The sequence below is a fragment of the Sminthopsis crassicaudata genome, chromosome 4 (assembly GCF_048593235.1).
Source record: "Sminthopsis crassicaudata isolate SCR6 chromosome 4, ASM4859323v1, whole genome shotgun sequence".
Lineage (NCBI taxonomy): Eukaryota > Metazoa > Chordata > Mammalia > Dasyuromorphia > Dasyuridae > Sminthopsis > Sminthopsis crassicaudata.
The window spans coordinates 434,241,457-434,258,013 of NC_133620.1; the positions used below are offsets into that span (position 1 = coordinate 434,241,457).

The 16,557-nt window shown below is 36.8% G+C and overlaps 1 long non-coding RNA gene across 1 annotated transcript in view; it reads right to left on the reverse strand.

Moving 5' to 3' along the window:
• The window catches only part of LOC141541424 (uncharacterized), a 53,671-nt gene extending 37,472 nt beyond the window's left edge, over window positions 1-16,199 (reverse strand). The window contains exon 1 of the long non-coding RNA XR_012481793.1: window positions 16,120-16,199. This is a non-coding gene — a long non-coding RNA (uncharacterized LOC141541424). The remainder of the gene's footprint in view (window positions 1-16,119) is intronic.
• Window positions 16,200-16,557: the final 358 nt, after the last annotated feature.

Below are 16,557 nucleotides of genomic sequence, written 5' to 3' on the forward strand. Positions count from 1 at the left end.
TGCCTCAGGCACCAGGAAATCCAAGGCAGTTGGCTTAAACTCTCTAAGCTTTTGGGAAGTGCATATTTCTGAAAGATCACTGCTCTCTACAGGCAGAGTTTCTATAATCAGGTTCTTGACAATCTTTACTGTTTTCAATCTCTTTGGATTTGGGTCCTTTGAACCATGAGTAGCCCCCATGACCATCCCAAAGCTGTCAGAAGGAGTGATTTGTACTGCTGGCTACCCACCCAGCAGTTGCTATGACTCCCCCAGCCTGTTTAACACTTGTCGAGGGTGCCACCTGCAGAGCACATTGACTCTGGGAAAGCCAACAGGGAGAGGACTCAGTCCAAGGTGGTTAGAAGGAGATTTGTCCACTAGCCTCACAGTCAAGTTCATACACCACTGGCTGGCATTCTATGGAAGTTCAAAACTTAAACCTGTACACATATTTTCACATATGGCTGGGAAAAAGAAAAATCCTCTTTCCCAGTATTTTCTCTTCCACATTCCCTTTCCTACCAAGAGGACCTTAAAGGAAAGGGGTGGGGATGGGGACTGGGAGGGGGGGTGGCGGGGGGGAAGCTTCATACCAGAGGCAAGTTTGCAGTGAGAATCTCTGAGTCTATTTTCGTCCAGTACCATCTGGACACAAATCAAGAATCTAATTTTTCCCACTACTTTCTCTCTCTCCCCCCGTTGTACTTTAGCTGACTCTAAGTGCAGAGAGTCTGAAACCCAGTCTGGACCACAGAATTCCATTAGAACATAAAGAATAAACAGAGAGAAAATGTTACCAAGTTCCACAGATTGCTTCCCCACCTACAGATCCAAGCTAGTCTCTGGTCTGGACACCAGTTCCTTAAAGGGTCCTTAAGTAAAAGAAGGGAAGTGTGAATTATAAAGACCCCTTTCCCATTTACTGATGCAGTGTATTCAAGCAGTAGCTTGGATGCTGGTCTCGTGAGCTTTGGAATGGGGTGGGGTGGGAGGGAGCAGGAGGAGGAGAATCTGACTCCTCTCTCCCAGGGAAGTGTGAGCCATGTGAATGTCATTAACCAACCTCAGCCAAGTATCTGCCAAAGTAAAGAGTTCAGTGCTGCTCTCTCTCCCTACAGAAAAGTAGCTCTGGAAACCCTCTCAGGCTAGCAGGATTGCCTGACAGACACAGCGGATGCAAGAGCTAAGGGCCATAATCTCTTCCTTTCCCTCTTCCCCATCACTCCTAACCAAAAAAAGACCCCCTACAAATACAATCCTTTCCTTTCATCTTTTAATAGAAAGCTTTTTCAACTGCTTACTGGCTATTTCAAACTTGTCCTATAGATATCACAAACTCAAGATGTCTCCAACAACCTCATCATAATCTCCATCTCCCAAATTCACTTCTTTTCCTAGCTTTCCTATTATTGTTGATGGTACTAATACTTAATATTATATAATAATATAATACCTATATATCTATATTATATATATACCACTAATAAGGAGACACCTTTGGAATCAAACTCAATTCTTCATCTCCTTCATCTCACAAATTGAGTTAACTGCAAGTTTAATTTATTTTTCCTCCAGAGTCTTTGATATCTACTCTCTTCTTTCTGCTTACATGTTTATTACCTCAATCCCTGTCTTTATCATTTCTTACCTGGATTATTACCACAGCCTTCTAACTGGTTTCCCTGACTCAAGTTTTTTTTCATTCTTCAATTCATCTTCCACATAGCTTTAAAATGGTTTTCCTAAAGCACATTCCTGCTCCATTAACTCCATTGGGTTCCAATTACAAACTCTTCTGTTAACCATTCAAAGCCTATTACAATTAATCTGTTTTTTATCTTGATTATACACTACCCCCCTTCATGTACATTATGGTCTAGCCAAACTGGCTTTCTTTCTCTTCCTAATATACAACATTCCACCTCTCTTTTGCATCTCTCTGACTTCATTTTCTCCTCACCCCAATCTTCCTTCAAGGCTCAGGTCGAGTGGTCTTTATATATGAAATCTTCCCTGATTCTCACCCCCAAGATTTTAGTATTCTCTGCTACTTTGCCTTGTATGTTATTTATAAATATCTATTGTTAACATGTTGGCTTCTACTATAAAACATAAGTTTTTTGAAATCAGAGATTTTCTTATTTGTCTGTATCCCTACAGCCTAGTCCAGTGTCTGCCACATACTAATTTAATTTAAAGACAATTTTATAAATTCTTGTTGATTGGCGGAGGCAGATTCTGATTAGGCTGGTCCTCCGTGATGCCCATTGTCTAGATACAAACTGAAACATTTATCAATTTATCTGAATATATGTCTGCAACCCTGACATACCATCTCCTCACAGAAAAGAATAGCTTTCATGGCAGAGACCCAGGGAAAAACATGCTTTTGAGTAGACAATATTGTAGAGTGTGAAGGATCTGATTTCAGTGTCTTTCCAGTTGTCTAGTCAACAAGCATTTATTAAGCACTTATTATATTTCTTCTTTATACACCTGCTGAGATCATCCACTCTGTTCTTGGCAGATGTGGCCAGCCACAATCCACACAGATCCCTAGGGCTGTCAAGGTTGGAATGCTTATTTCTGACAGGATGAGAGATCCTAGGGAGCCAACTTTTCTTCTGACCAAATCTCTGGCAAGAGGCTTGGATCTATTTGGACAATTGGTGGAGCCTGTGGCTGCCAGCAGGACAGATGTAACAAGTCAGGTTTATGGGGGAAATTTTTCCCAGACTGAAATGTCCAAATTTCTGTCCCATCCTATTGTAACCTTTCTTCAGTTCCATGGATAAAAAACAGAACTACACAGAGTTGGACAAGAACTGTTCAGATAAGAACTCCCCAAAATAACGAAGATTATCCCATCAGATGCTTTTTCCACATGGGATCAAAGACTTGTGTTAAAAAGGTTTGGGAAAGAGTGTGACCTTTGTTATTAATTTTTCTCCCCACTATTCAGACTAAATGTCTGTTCACTGATCACCCTGCAGGTCTCAAACTATAACCACTCATTTTACAGGGACCCCAAATTTTAGGTATCTAGAAGATCAAAATGTCTACACCTCATTCCAATCTTTGTCCTTTGATGACAAGAAATCAACTTTCTTGTATTTTAGAGGAAATTTATGAAATTTTTACAAGGGAACTTACAGTTGGGAGGAGTGTGGAGAGTAAGAGAATACAAATAATAATAACACTTTAAAAATATGTTTTATTAATGCCTTATGGTGTTTCTTACAGTTATTTCTGGAATAAATCCTTCTATCATAAAATTTAATACTCCTTGTAACAACAAGGAAAAACAGCTAAACAAAATTAACCAATATAGTGACAGAATCTGACAATATTTACAGTATTCTGCCTTGGAATCTTCTAGCTCTCTGCAGTGAGTAATGAAGCTGATTTCCTATTAATGATCTTTTCATTTATATTATTATATTTATTTTATGCAGTATTCATCTAATTATTTTTATTTCATTTCATACCAAGTGGCACACATCTTTCCATGTTTCCCTGAATTCCTTATTTACTTATTTGGAAAAGCTAGGTATGCAGTGAATAGGACATTAAGTCAGGATAGATCTAAGTTCAAACCCAACCTCAATCCAAACTTCTTTACTGTGTGATCCCAATAATAGCATTCACCTTGCAAAGTTGTTGTAAGAATCAAATGAGATAATATTTATAAATATTAAAACAGCACAGTCCCTAACAAATAATAGGCACTATATAAATGTTTCTTCCCTTGCTTCTTTCCTTTCTTCATTCTTTTTTTAAAATGATGCTTAGAATATCTCACTTTATATAATAATTACTTTATTGTTTAGAAAATAATAGGACTTAGATCTAGAAAGAATATTAGTGATCCTTTAATCTAGGGGTTCTCAATTTTTTTTTTACCTCAAATCCTTCTACACTCATTTTTAAATTAAATTAAGTTTTATTTTTAGTCCCAAATTATTTTCCTTCCTTCTTCCTTCCCACATCTATTGAGAATGCAAGGAAACAAAGCCTATTACAAGTATATATAATTGAACAAAACAAAATCCCACATTAGAAGAGGAGGGGGAGGAGGAGGAAGAAGAAAAAGGTTATGATGTTTCAATTTGCTCTCAAAGTCCAACACCTCTCTGTAAGGAGGTAAGGTAGCATGTTTTCTCATGAATCTTCTGGTCATTGTGTTGATCAATTTCTAATACTTTCAAATTTGTCTTTACAATATTATTACAAAAATTGTTCTCGTTTTGCTCACTTCACTTTGCATCAGTTCATGAAATTCTTCACAGGTTTCTCTTAAACCTTTCCCTACATTATTTCTTATAGCATGATAATCCTACATTATATTTGTTAGGATTACTAAGTGAGAACTGAGGTTGTCTGGATGGTGACAAGGTGAGAATTCAGGTTTTCTGGACAATTACAAGGTGAGAACTCAGGTTGACTTGATAGAAGGGGCAAGCTCATTGGCTGGGGTGGTTCTTCCCAGAAGCTCTTGCATTATCCCACGCCCATTCTCTGGGAGAATAAAAGAGAGGACTCTCAGAGAAAGAAGAAGACTCTCTGCATTACATCAGGCCTGACGGGGCTCTCTGCAGGAAGGGAAGTCACTTCTAAGGACAAGAGTTAACAACAACTGCCTGGAGACAACGATTCACTACAGGAAGAAGAATCTGTCTTAAAGATTTGAGTAGACACAGCAGATCTCTTCCCAGAGAGCGATCCGGCAGCTTCTAGAGACGACAGCTCACTACATTTGGCGCCCAACGTGGGGCAAGGACTTTTGCTTATCCTGACAAGAGGAGCTAAACCAGACCTTCACAATTTGGCACCCGAACAGGGACAGACACAGTCCTGATTCCAGTAGAAAAGCCTCCCATCCAGATCTCAGTCTCTCTGACCCAGAACCGTGAGTAAAGAGGAAACTTTGTTAAAGATTAAGTGAGTGTGCTAATAGATAAATAAGGAACTTAACTTGTTAACAGCTAAACCAGGAATCTCTTATAGTGAAATGGGGCAAACACCTTCTGTTCAAGGAAAATGTTTAGAGAGCATCATCAAGGTTATGAAAAGCCAAGGCTTAATTATAATTTTAGAGGAGATTACTGAACTTTTAAGAACTGTGAAGGTCATATGTCCTTCTTTTTCTCTGGAAAAAGAATTGGATCCAGATGAGTGGAAATTAGTAGGAGAGCAATTAGGTGAACACTACAATTGCCTTTGTGACATTTTGCCCTTTGGTTCCAGACCAAACTCAGTTTCCAAAGACACAATTCATACCTACAATTTAATCCAAATGGCTTTAAAAAATGTTATTCTAAAGGAAGAGATGAAGGAGCAAAATGGGGAGGTGTCAACTAAACTAAGTGAAAAGGATGAATCAGATAACAATGAAGTTAAGTACAATTCTGAGCAACAGCAACAGGAGCACCTCCCATCTCCTCCCTCAATTAACCCTTCAGGGGTGGAGCAAGAAGGAGGAGAGGAAGAGGCAGAAACACAAACAGAATTGCCTGTGAAGAAGCCTAAGCCTATGACAAGATTAGAAAAAGCATTGGTTAAAGCTAAGAGAGAAGGACAGGATATAAGTGATTTTATACATGCATATCCTGTGATTGAAAATACTGACTCTGTAGGTAAAAAAAGGAGAAGATATGCACCTTTAGATTTGAATAAAATTAAGGATTTGAAAAAAGGTTGTACCCTTTATGGGGCTACATCAGCTTATGTTAAAATGTTACTAGATGGTTTGTCTTATGAAGTCCTAACCCCGAATGATTGGAAATCCATAGCAAGGATATGCCTGGAACCTGGAGAAAATTTATTATGGCTTTCGGAATTTCATGAATTATGTAAAATTCAAGTCAGATGCAATTTGGAAATAGGAGTTAACACACAATTCACTTTTGAGCCCTTGGCTGGTGAAGGTCGGTATGGAGAGAATTCAGAACAGACTGATTATACCATGACAATATATGAACAAATTGCTAAGGCTGCAATAAAAGCTTGGGGTGTCCTTCCTGGACAGAAAGATCGTGGAGAGGCTTTCACTAAAATACAGCAAGGTCCCAATGAACCTTTTGCAGATTTTGTGGGACGTTTGCAAACTGCTGTCAAAAGAACTATTGGAGAAAATTCAGCTACAGAAATAATGACCAGACATCTGGCTAAGGAAAATGCCAACGAGATTTGCAAAAGAATTATATGGGGATTAGACAAAGATGCTCCTTTAGAGGAGATCATAAGACGCTGTGCTACAGTGGGAACAAATGCTTTTTACACCCGGACAATGATGAATGTGGAAAGACAGGGTCCCTCCTGGCAAGGGACTTCTAGAGAAACTCGGCGATGTTTTCAATGTGGAAAAATTGGACATCTAAGAGCTCAGTGTAGGTATGGAGATACAGTGAGAAGACAGGGTGAGAGAAGACCTAAAACCCCATGTCCAAAATGCAACAGAGGACTCCATTGGGCATCAGAGTGTAGAATAATTCAGGGAAATGGGATGAGGGGCCCAGATCCAGGGCCCCAGGCAAAAAAGACTTGGGGCATGATGGCAGCTGATGTTACACCTAAAGAGCCTTTAGAAGGCCAGGACTCTGATTTAATCAATCAGCAGAGAAGCAATCACATGGCAGAAAGGGATTACCTGATAAGTCAGTCAAAAGGCAATCAGATTGCAAAAATGGATTACACTTGGGGAGAATACAGGCCTTTTAAACCAACAGGGCTGTGCCCAGTGCAAACAACTCCAATGTAATTGTCAGATGATGAGAAGAGATTTAGAAAGTGGTAAATAGAAGGAAATTAGATAGGTTAACTGCCTGGGAGAGAGGGTTTGCTTGTATTTCTTCAGCAGGAGAAGGAATCAGATGGGTGCCAACGAGTCATATTCGCCTTGTCCATCAGAGAGAGACAGAAAAAGAGAAAGACCTCAAAATAAAGGAGAAGATCTAAGAAACATCTGGTATTGAAAGAGCATGGATAATAAGAAGACTGTTAAAGAACTTTAAAAACCAGCAGGAATCATTGGACTTCCTCACACAAGATGAGACTAATGGACAATGGACTTATGGACATTTATAAATTTTCAATTTATGATTATGTTATATACTTCTAGCATGTGTTACGTTACTATGTTACTATGTGCTTATGTAATTTATGTAATTATCTGTAATACTTCCCATATTGATGGATTTATGTTTCAAGGTCATTTATGTAATTATCTGTAATACTTCCCATATTGATGGATTTATGTTTCAAGGTCATGACTGTCCTATGTTCTAAATCAAAAGAAAGGGGGAGATGTTAGGATTACTAAGTGAGAACTGAGGTTGTCTGGATGGTGACAAGGTGAGAATTCAGGTTTTCTGGACAATTACAAGGTGAGAACTCAGGTTGACTTGATAGAAGGGGCAAGCTCATTGGCTGGGGTGGTTCTTCCCAGAAGCTCTTGCATTATCCCACGCCCATTCTCTGGGAGAATAAAAGAGAGGACTCTCAGAGAAAGAAGAAGACTCTCTGCATTACATCAGGCCTGACGGGGCTCTCTGCAGGAAGGGAAGTCACTTCTAAGGACAAGAGTTAACAACAACTGCCTGGAGACAACGATTCACTACAGGAAGAAGAATCTGTCTTAAAGATTTGAGTAGACACAGCAGATCTCTTCCCAGAGAGCGATCCGGCAGCTTCTAGAGACGACAGCTCACTACAATATTAATACACCACAACTTGTTCAGTCACTCTCTAATTGATAGATAGCACCTCAATTTCCAATTACTGGCCATCATGGAAATAGATGCTATAAATATTTTTGTAATATGAATCATTTCCTTATTTGCATTTTTAAAAAAATTATTGAAAACCCCACACTGTTGTGTGAATTACATTATTGATATTTACCATATTGGAAATTTAAAGGTATTAGTATTATTCTGAAAATAATTTTGACCACACAAATCCCCTGAAAGGGTACCATCATGACATGCTTTGAAAACTTCTGGTCAAATCAAACCTTATGATTTTACTAAAGAGAAAAGTGAGATTCAGAGAAATGATATGACTTACAGAATATTCCCCAAAGCCATAAGGTTAAGAGATAGGATTTAATCCAGAACTCCTGGACCAGTTCACTCTCTCCTAAGCTGTGTAGTCTCTCCACAACATCAAAAAGCTTCTTATTTCCTTCTACTATAATGTAACCTCTGTGAGAGCAGAATCTGTGTTTTCCTCAATTTTGTGTAGATTTCAAATAGTCAATAAATATTTGACACACTGAAATGAATTCGTCAGGTCTTATTTGTTTCCCAGAGTAGCTTGCTTCTACTCAAGGTTATCATCTTTTTTTTTTTTTTTTTTTTTTTTTTTTTTGAGAAACCTCTCTAGCTGAGCCTCCTCTGTCTTTTCTAGTGAAAGCCTGCAAGGGGCTGTGTCTACTCCAACTGTTTCTTATTAATCCACTTAAGCTGCCTCTGAGTCAATGGCTCAGAATGATTCAGCAAACCATGACTTTGTACTAGAGCCAGAATATATTTTAACCCAATCAATACAATGTGTTAATAACTTTTATTACTAGCACCTGGAGGGAAAGACTTCCTGGACAAAGTGTACTTGAGCAGATCTTCAAAGAAAACTAGAGATTCTATGAAGCAGAGGTGAACAGGTATAGGATACCCTAGTATGCATACTAGGTATGGGATACAATGTATACAATGGGAAAGAGATGGACAATTGAGAATCAACTGGGAGACACTACTGAAAGAATATATATGATCATTCTTACAAAGTTTCCTTTACAATTGTGAACTTATCCAACCATTCTGGAGAGCAGTGTGGAACTATACCCAAAGGACTATCAAACTGTGTATACCCTTTGATTCAGCAGTGTCTCTACTGAGCCTGTATCCCAAATAGATCATAAAAAAAGGGAAAAAAGGAGCCATATGGGCAAAAATGTTTATAGCAGTGCTTTTTGTAGTGGCAAGACACTGAAAACTGAGTGGATGTCCATTAATTGGAGAATGGCTGAATACGTCATGTTATATCATTGTTTTGGAATATCATTGTTCTATAAGAAACAATCAGCAGGCTGATTTCAGAAAGACCTGGAGAGACTTATATGAACTTATGCTAACTGAAGTGAGTAGAAGCAAGAAAACATTGTAAACAGCAACAAGAAGATTATATGATGATCAATTCTGTTGGATGTGGCTTTTTTTCAACAGCCAGTTCCAATGAACTTGTGATGGAAAGAGCTATCTGTACTGGGGACTGAGTATGAATTACAACATAGTTTTTTTTCACCTTTTTTTGTTGCTGTTTGCTTTTAGTTTTCTTTTTTCAAAAATTTTCCCCTTTTTGATCTGATTTTTCTTGTGCAGCATGATGATTGTGGAAATATAAATAGAAGAACTGCATATGTTTAACATATATTGTATTACTTGGTGTCTAAAGGAAGGGATTGGGGGAAGGAAAGGAGAAAAAATTTGGAACACCAGGCTTTGCTAAGGTGAATGTTGAAAACTATGCATATATTTTGAAAATAAAAAGCTTAAAAATAAAATCTCCTTTACTGACTCATTAAACAAATGTGTGTGTGTGTGTGTGTGTGTGTGTGTGTGTGTGTGTGTGTGTGTTCAGTTGTATCTAACACTTTTGTGACCTTATTTGGGGTTTGGTTGGCATAAATATTGAAGTGGTTTGTCATTGTTCCTCTAGTCATTTTAAAAATGAGGAAATTAATCATTAACCACATCATGTTTCCTAACATCGAGTGTCCATCAAGTCTCTTTCCTAGGCATTTTTCCGTCTTCTATATGCTTTCGTTGGATAACTACATCAGTTCTCTGTCTCTCCTTTCTTTCTCCTCCCTTTCCCCCCTCTCCCTTTCCCCCTCCCACTCTCTCTCTCTCTCTCTCTCTCTCTCTCTCTCTCTCTCTCTCTCTCTCTCTCTCTCTCTTTCTATCTCTCTCTTTCTCTCTCTTTCTCTGTCTCTTTCTCTCTGTCCCTCGTCTCCTCCTTTCCATCTCCTTCTCTTTTTCCCTCTCCTTCCCCTTTTCCCTCTCCCTCTCTTTCTCTCTTCCTCCAGTTATTAAAATAAAATAGTGACCATAAATGCAGCATCTTAAAAAAATAAAATATGACCATAAATGCAGATCTTACTATATAACTCTTCTACTCAATCAATTCTAATGCCACTAGGGTCAAATTTAATTTTCTTCTTTAGCTTTTAAAATCCATCACATCTTTTTCCCAATCTATATTTTTGGTCTTATTTTATATTATTCCACTTCATGTACTATGATATAACCAAAGTAACTTTCACTCTTTTCCTCTTTGCTTGATACTTTTCCCATTTCTCTGCCTTTACATTAGTCTGATGCCTGGAATGTACTCTTTCCTCATTTTCACCTCGAGTCTTTCTCTTTCTTTAGGACACCAGTCCTAAAGCAGAGTCTTTTGTATAGTCATAACTGATCTCCCACCCCAACTGCTATTGGCCTTCCTACCACACTCCTTTGTTTTTTAACTACTTTATAAAATCTCATATTTATTTGGAATGTGTATTCATATTTGGAATTGATATCTATTCTGAATGGTTTTTACACATATTTGCTGTCTTTTCTGTTAGAACATATGTTTCTTGTTATTAGAGACTATTTTCTTCTTTATACTTACGCCTCCAGTATCCAGTCCAGTGCTTGGTATTTAATGTAGGCACTTAAATACTTATTGATTGAGATCAGGTTTCTCAGATAACTGCTCCTCTTACTCCTAAATGGAACTAGCTATACTTGTATTTTCATTCTTATGAACTCATCATTCTATTTTCTATATATTTCCTATAGAATTTTAGTTCGTACAATCTTATATATTATTTTTCTGAACACTTAAAATGAGTTTTCCTAAAAATTTAGGGTACAATTTAAACTAGTCCAAATGTTCCTTTATCTATGTATCACAGAGTCTAGGAGTGAGTGGCCATTTTTTCAAAATAGTCTCATGACTTTTATCTCAGCAATTGGTTCCTTCCTATTGATGAGAAATGGATCTAGAAGAGAATCTCTCCTTGTTGGTTGTTTTACCTTTTGAAGGATAAAGTTATCATCAAAGTGAAATGAGATATTAGCTCCTGTCTTTGGTAGAGAGTGTTCAAGCAGATGCTTGGCTAGCTGAATGGCCCGATTCCTACTGCATCATATCTTCATGCCAGACATTTGATTGGTTTCCCAAATTCCCAATTTAGTTCTTCTTTCTATTCAGGAATTCTCTAGTATGGTACATTCATCAAATTCGCAGATGACATAAATATAAAGAGAGCTAACATATTGGATTCAAATGGATCTTGACAGGCTAGGGAACTGGGCTGATTATTTTTTGGCAAGATATTATTGGCAACAGGACAATGGAATAAGAGATACAAGGGTAAAAGGATAATATGGAGTTGAATTGGTCAAAGGTCAAGATTGAAAATGGAGGAAAATGTAGCTAGGGCTGGGATTGTGGCCCACGATGCTATTGGGGAATGTGATGAGTGGAGGTCATGGTGAGGTCAAAGAGGGATTTTGGGAAGAGACAGACACAGAGGGAAATGAAAAGATAAAAGATTAAGATCAAATTAGTGAATTTTAGAGTTTTTCAAGATGGAAGTAGGATACTAGTAAATGATGGCAAGGTCCCATGGATATGATTATCTCTTTGTTTAGCTGAGGGGGAGTGGCAACATCAAGTCAAGTCAAGACAACAAGCATTTATCAAGTGCTTAGCCTATACTAGGCATTGTGCTAAATTCTGAGAATACAAATGCAAACAGAAAAAAGTCTCCACTCTTTCTCAAGGAAATCATCTTCTAGAAAAGAAAGAAACACACAAAAGGGGGTTTAAAATTAGAGGAGAGGAAAAAAATGAAGGTACTTGATGAAAGGGCATTGTAGAAAATGTCCAGGTGAGTTAGGAGTGCATCATGGGGAGAAATGAAAGACATATCTGGCTTTGACTTTTTTCTTAAAATGGAGGATCTGAGAGAAGCCAGATTATCAGGAAGATGCAGAGTGGAGGATACTTGCAGTATATGAAGTCCAAGGGTGAAGTGAGCTTCCAGGGTGAAATGGTTTCTGAGAAAGTACAGAGAAAGTTCCAGAAGAGCCAGAAAATAGCCTGGAAAAGAATGAATACATGACTTCTTGGGCCTACTCCTTAATATAGAATAGGTCATGGTACTTGAGTACATTAAGAAACTGGAAAATTAGACCATTTGAGGGAATGTCAACATATTTGTTAAAGTTCCCTAGAATGAGGAAAGAAGCTGAGGTAAAAAACAAGACTGTAAGCCAGTCACTTAATTTGTTGAGCAAGAAGGGAGAATGGCCTAGGAATGAAGTATTGGATTGTGTGATAACTATCAAGATGTTGCTGAATGATGATGGAAGAAAATTTTAGAAATGACAAGGAATATTCTGATTCCCCTGCTATGACCAGTAAGTTGTAGATAGAAGTGAAAATACAATCAGTGATAAGAAGGGTAGTTAGGGATGCAATGTCATCAAAAAGGAGCCAGGTTTCATTGCGTTCCAGAAGATGGAAATAAGACAGGAAAAAAATTTAAGATGAAAAGAAGTCTATTAATTATTGAACTGACTTTCCAGCAGTTATTTTCTACCAAGAGATGGAAGGAAAAGATAGATCTTGAATGGGATGTTGTTAGGATTGAATTGGATGCCTGAGAATCTGGAAACAGATACTGTTAGGTTCTTACTAAGTGCTAAATCGGTACTTAACAATTCTCTAGTCCACACCTTTTGGTTTTTGCCTTTAAGGGGAGTTTTACCCCTTTGAATTTCTGGGGAGGAGCTTACATGTTTAAGAGGAGCAAGTTCATTGGTTGAAGTATTTTTCCCACAAGCCCCTGAGTTAGTCCTCGCCCATTCTCTGGGAGGATAAAAGAAGAAGTTAGAGTCTGGAAAGTCAGTTCTGGATTGGATCAAGGAGAAGACGTCCTGTGGATTCGCAAGTGAAGAGGACAGAGAAAAAGATTCACAGAGAAAAGAAACCTCCTCCCAGAGAAGGATTACAACTGAGAGATGATCAGAATTTGACATATTTGGCGCCCAGACTTTTGCTTATCCTGAGAAGGACTTATTCTGAGCCCTTCAGAGGAGCTAGCCTGGACCTTCCCAAGATACCTAAGTTTAGAGAGTATTGTTTTTTTTCTTTTTTCACAGGAACAAAAGGATCCAGTATAATGGAAAGAGTGGGAGATGGTGGGAATATGCTAATCATAGGAGAAAGAATCTAGGAAGAGTAATAGTGAGATCTGCTGGTGGTGGCAGATTATTATAAGGTTCAAGATTAAGGTTTTGTCAGCAAATTTCTCAATTGTCTGACTTGCAGTGTTATTATGAATTGGTATAAGCCTAGCATTGCTGCACTTCTCATCAAGATGTGGTTTCTCCTAGACCTGATTCACCTGGCTCAAGCTACATTTTTCCCTTGAGCTTGATGGAAGCCTATCAGAAAGGCTAGAAGTGGAAAGGCAAAAAAAATGAAGTCAGAACTAATGACCTAAGCAAATAATGACAAATGAAAGATTGTAGGTCTCAATGAACATGAAGAATGGATTTAAAAGGAATGAGGTAGAGAGAGGATCAAACAATAAGTTATGGTTAGACAGAAGAATGTGACAGTTTCTAAATAGGGGAGTGAAACATTTCTATATCCTTTAACCACATTCTTTCCCCTCCCCCATTAGCTTCCTTTTGCTTGTTGTCTTCTCCCATTAGAATATAAGCTCTCTAAGGGTAGGAAGTATATATTCTTTTTTTTTCATATTTTTAACCCCAGAATGTAGCACAGTGCCTGATACATACTAGATATGTAATAAATTGATGATTGGGTTAAATTGTAGAAGCATGAGGACATTGAGACTAAAAGAGAAATGAATTCTGGTTTAAACCAAGTGAGTTCAATGGACCAGTTTTTACTTTATCTTCAATTCTTAAAGGTGATTTGGGATGGAGGGAAAAGATAAAACTCATTCAGTACCTAGGATAGTTCTCTATATATTTTTGTTTTTCATCCTCAGAGAGATTAAGTGGATAGTCCCAGGTCATGCATCTAGTATCTGCCAGAAGCAAGAGTTGAATTCATGTCTTCCTGACCCTGAGATCAATTCTCTATCTACCATTCAATGTGATGCCTCTCCTTTATATATAATAAAAGCTTTAAAATGGTATTGAATTGAATGGAACATCATACTCTCTACTATATTAAAATATTGTTGAGAATGGGGAAGATTTTTATGTCTCCATCAACACATAGTATAATTTATAGTCCATGATAAACATTTAATAATAATATGAACTCATATTTCTGTGGTTATTTAAGAGCTGCAAAACCTCTCTCCCCTTTTTTTTACAATAATTCCTTTTAATTAATAGTGTGTTTCCACCCCCACTTAATAGACAAGGAAACTGAGATTTTGAAAAGTTATGGGGCTTTTCTTAGTATTGGATTAGTTAAATATATTAGACAAGATTTGAATCCAGGCCTCTTGTCTCAAATCCATTATCTCTTCTACAATGCTAGAATCTCTCTCAAGCTAACATTGACTTGAATTAATGAATTAAATGAAGAAAACTTTATTATTGCACTAATTAATGTGTAATCATGAAGAACTCACTTCACTTATGAGTCTCAATTAATAGTTAGGAATGTGACCAGTTGTAGCAATGTCAAAATTGGAAAGCTTGAAAATAAATTTTTATATAGAACAAACACTTCTGCTGATATTTGAGATACTTTGTGATGACCCTGTTTTTTTTTTTTTTTTTTTTTTTTTTTTTATATACTACATTAAGTGAGCAGAACCAAGATAATGGATTAAGGACAGCCACCCAGCTGAACTCTCCCAATAAACCCTACCAAAAAACTTTAAAATAAGTAGCTGAGCCAAGAAAATCAGAGTGAAAATTTTTCTGGCCTAGGAAAATGTAAGGAGTTAGCAGAAGTTTGTGACACAAGGGTAGAGGTCTGTTCCAATCATACCACCTTGGAAGCACCAAAACTTGGAAGCACCCCAGAACTAGCTCTGAAAACAATAGCATGAAAAAGGTTAAAGCTTGGAACAGTGCCTTCCCAATCCCAGGTGAACAGAACCCAACTTTAATGTAAAGCCAAGAAAAAAACAACAACAAAAAAAAATAATTTGGCCATAAAAAGTTACTATGATGGCAGGGAATATTAAGATATACATTTAGAAGATGACAACACTGAAAACATCTATTAAAAAAAAACCCATCTTCAGATAAAACTTCTAATTGGGCCCAAATTCAACATGAATTCTTGAATGAATTAAATAAAGTAATGAGTAATAAAGGAAAAATTGGAAAAAGAAATGAGAGTGATGCCAGAAGATTGGGAAAAGAAAGTAATTAGTAGTAAAAGAAAAATTGGAAAAAGAAATGAGAGTGATACCAGAAGATTATGAAGAGAGAATTAACAGCTTGACATACATCTTAAGAAGCAAAATTGGCCAAATAGTAAAAGAGGAATAAAAATCCATTAAAGAAAAACACTCCTTAAAAAGCAAAATTGGCCAAATGAAAAAAGGAGGTACAAAAGCTCACTGATGAAAATAATTCCTTAAAAATTAGAATTGGACAGGTGAACTAATGAGATTTCAAAAAAATAAATATAAATTAAATAAATGAAAAATTTAGAAGAAAATGTTAAATATCTTAATGAAAAAACAACTAGCTTAAAAATAGATTAATGGAAGAAAATTTTTAAATTATGGACTACCTGAAAACCATAGTCAAAGAAAGAACCTCGGCACCTTATTTCCAGAAATTGTCAAGGAAAACTGTCCTAATATCTTAGATCCAAAAGTTCAAATAGGAATCAAAAAAATCTGATCATGTTCTGAAAGATATCTCATAATGAAAATTCACAGGAACAGTATAGTACAATTCCTGAGCTCCCAGAGAACATACAACAAAGCAACAGAAACAATCCAAGTATCATGGAGCCACAGTCAAGATCACAAAAGATTTAGCAGGTTTCACATTACGGAACTGAAAGGCTTGGAATATGATATTCTGGATGACAAAGAAGTTAAAATTACTGCTAAAAATCACCTACCCAGCTAAGGTGAGCATAATTCTTCCATCGAACAAATGGTTATTTAATAAAATAGAGGAGTTTTAAGCATTCTTGATGAAAATGCCAGAGCTGAATAAAGTTGATATTCAACTACAAGAACCAAGGGAAGCATAAAAAGATAAACATGAAAGAGTAACTATAAAGAACTCAATAAAGTTAAGCTATTTACATTCCTATTTAGGAAGTAGATACATGTAACACATAAGAACTTTATTAGGACAGTTAACAGGAGTTTACATGAATAGAGGACACGGGTAGAAGTCAATTATGTTGAAATATTATAAAATTATAATTATATATTAATTATAATTATATATATGTTAACATAATATATAATTATGTTATAATTATAAAATTATGAAATTAAGAGGGTAAAAAGAGGAATCCTCTAGAAGAAGTAGAAAGAGTTACAGTGGA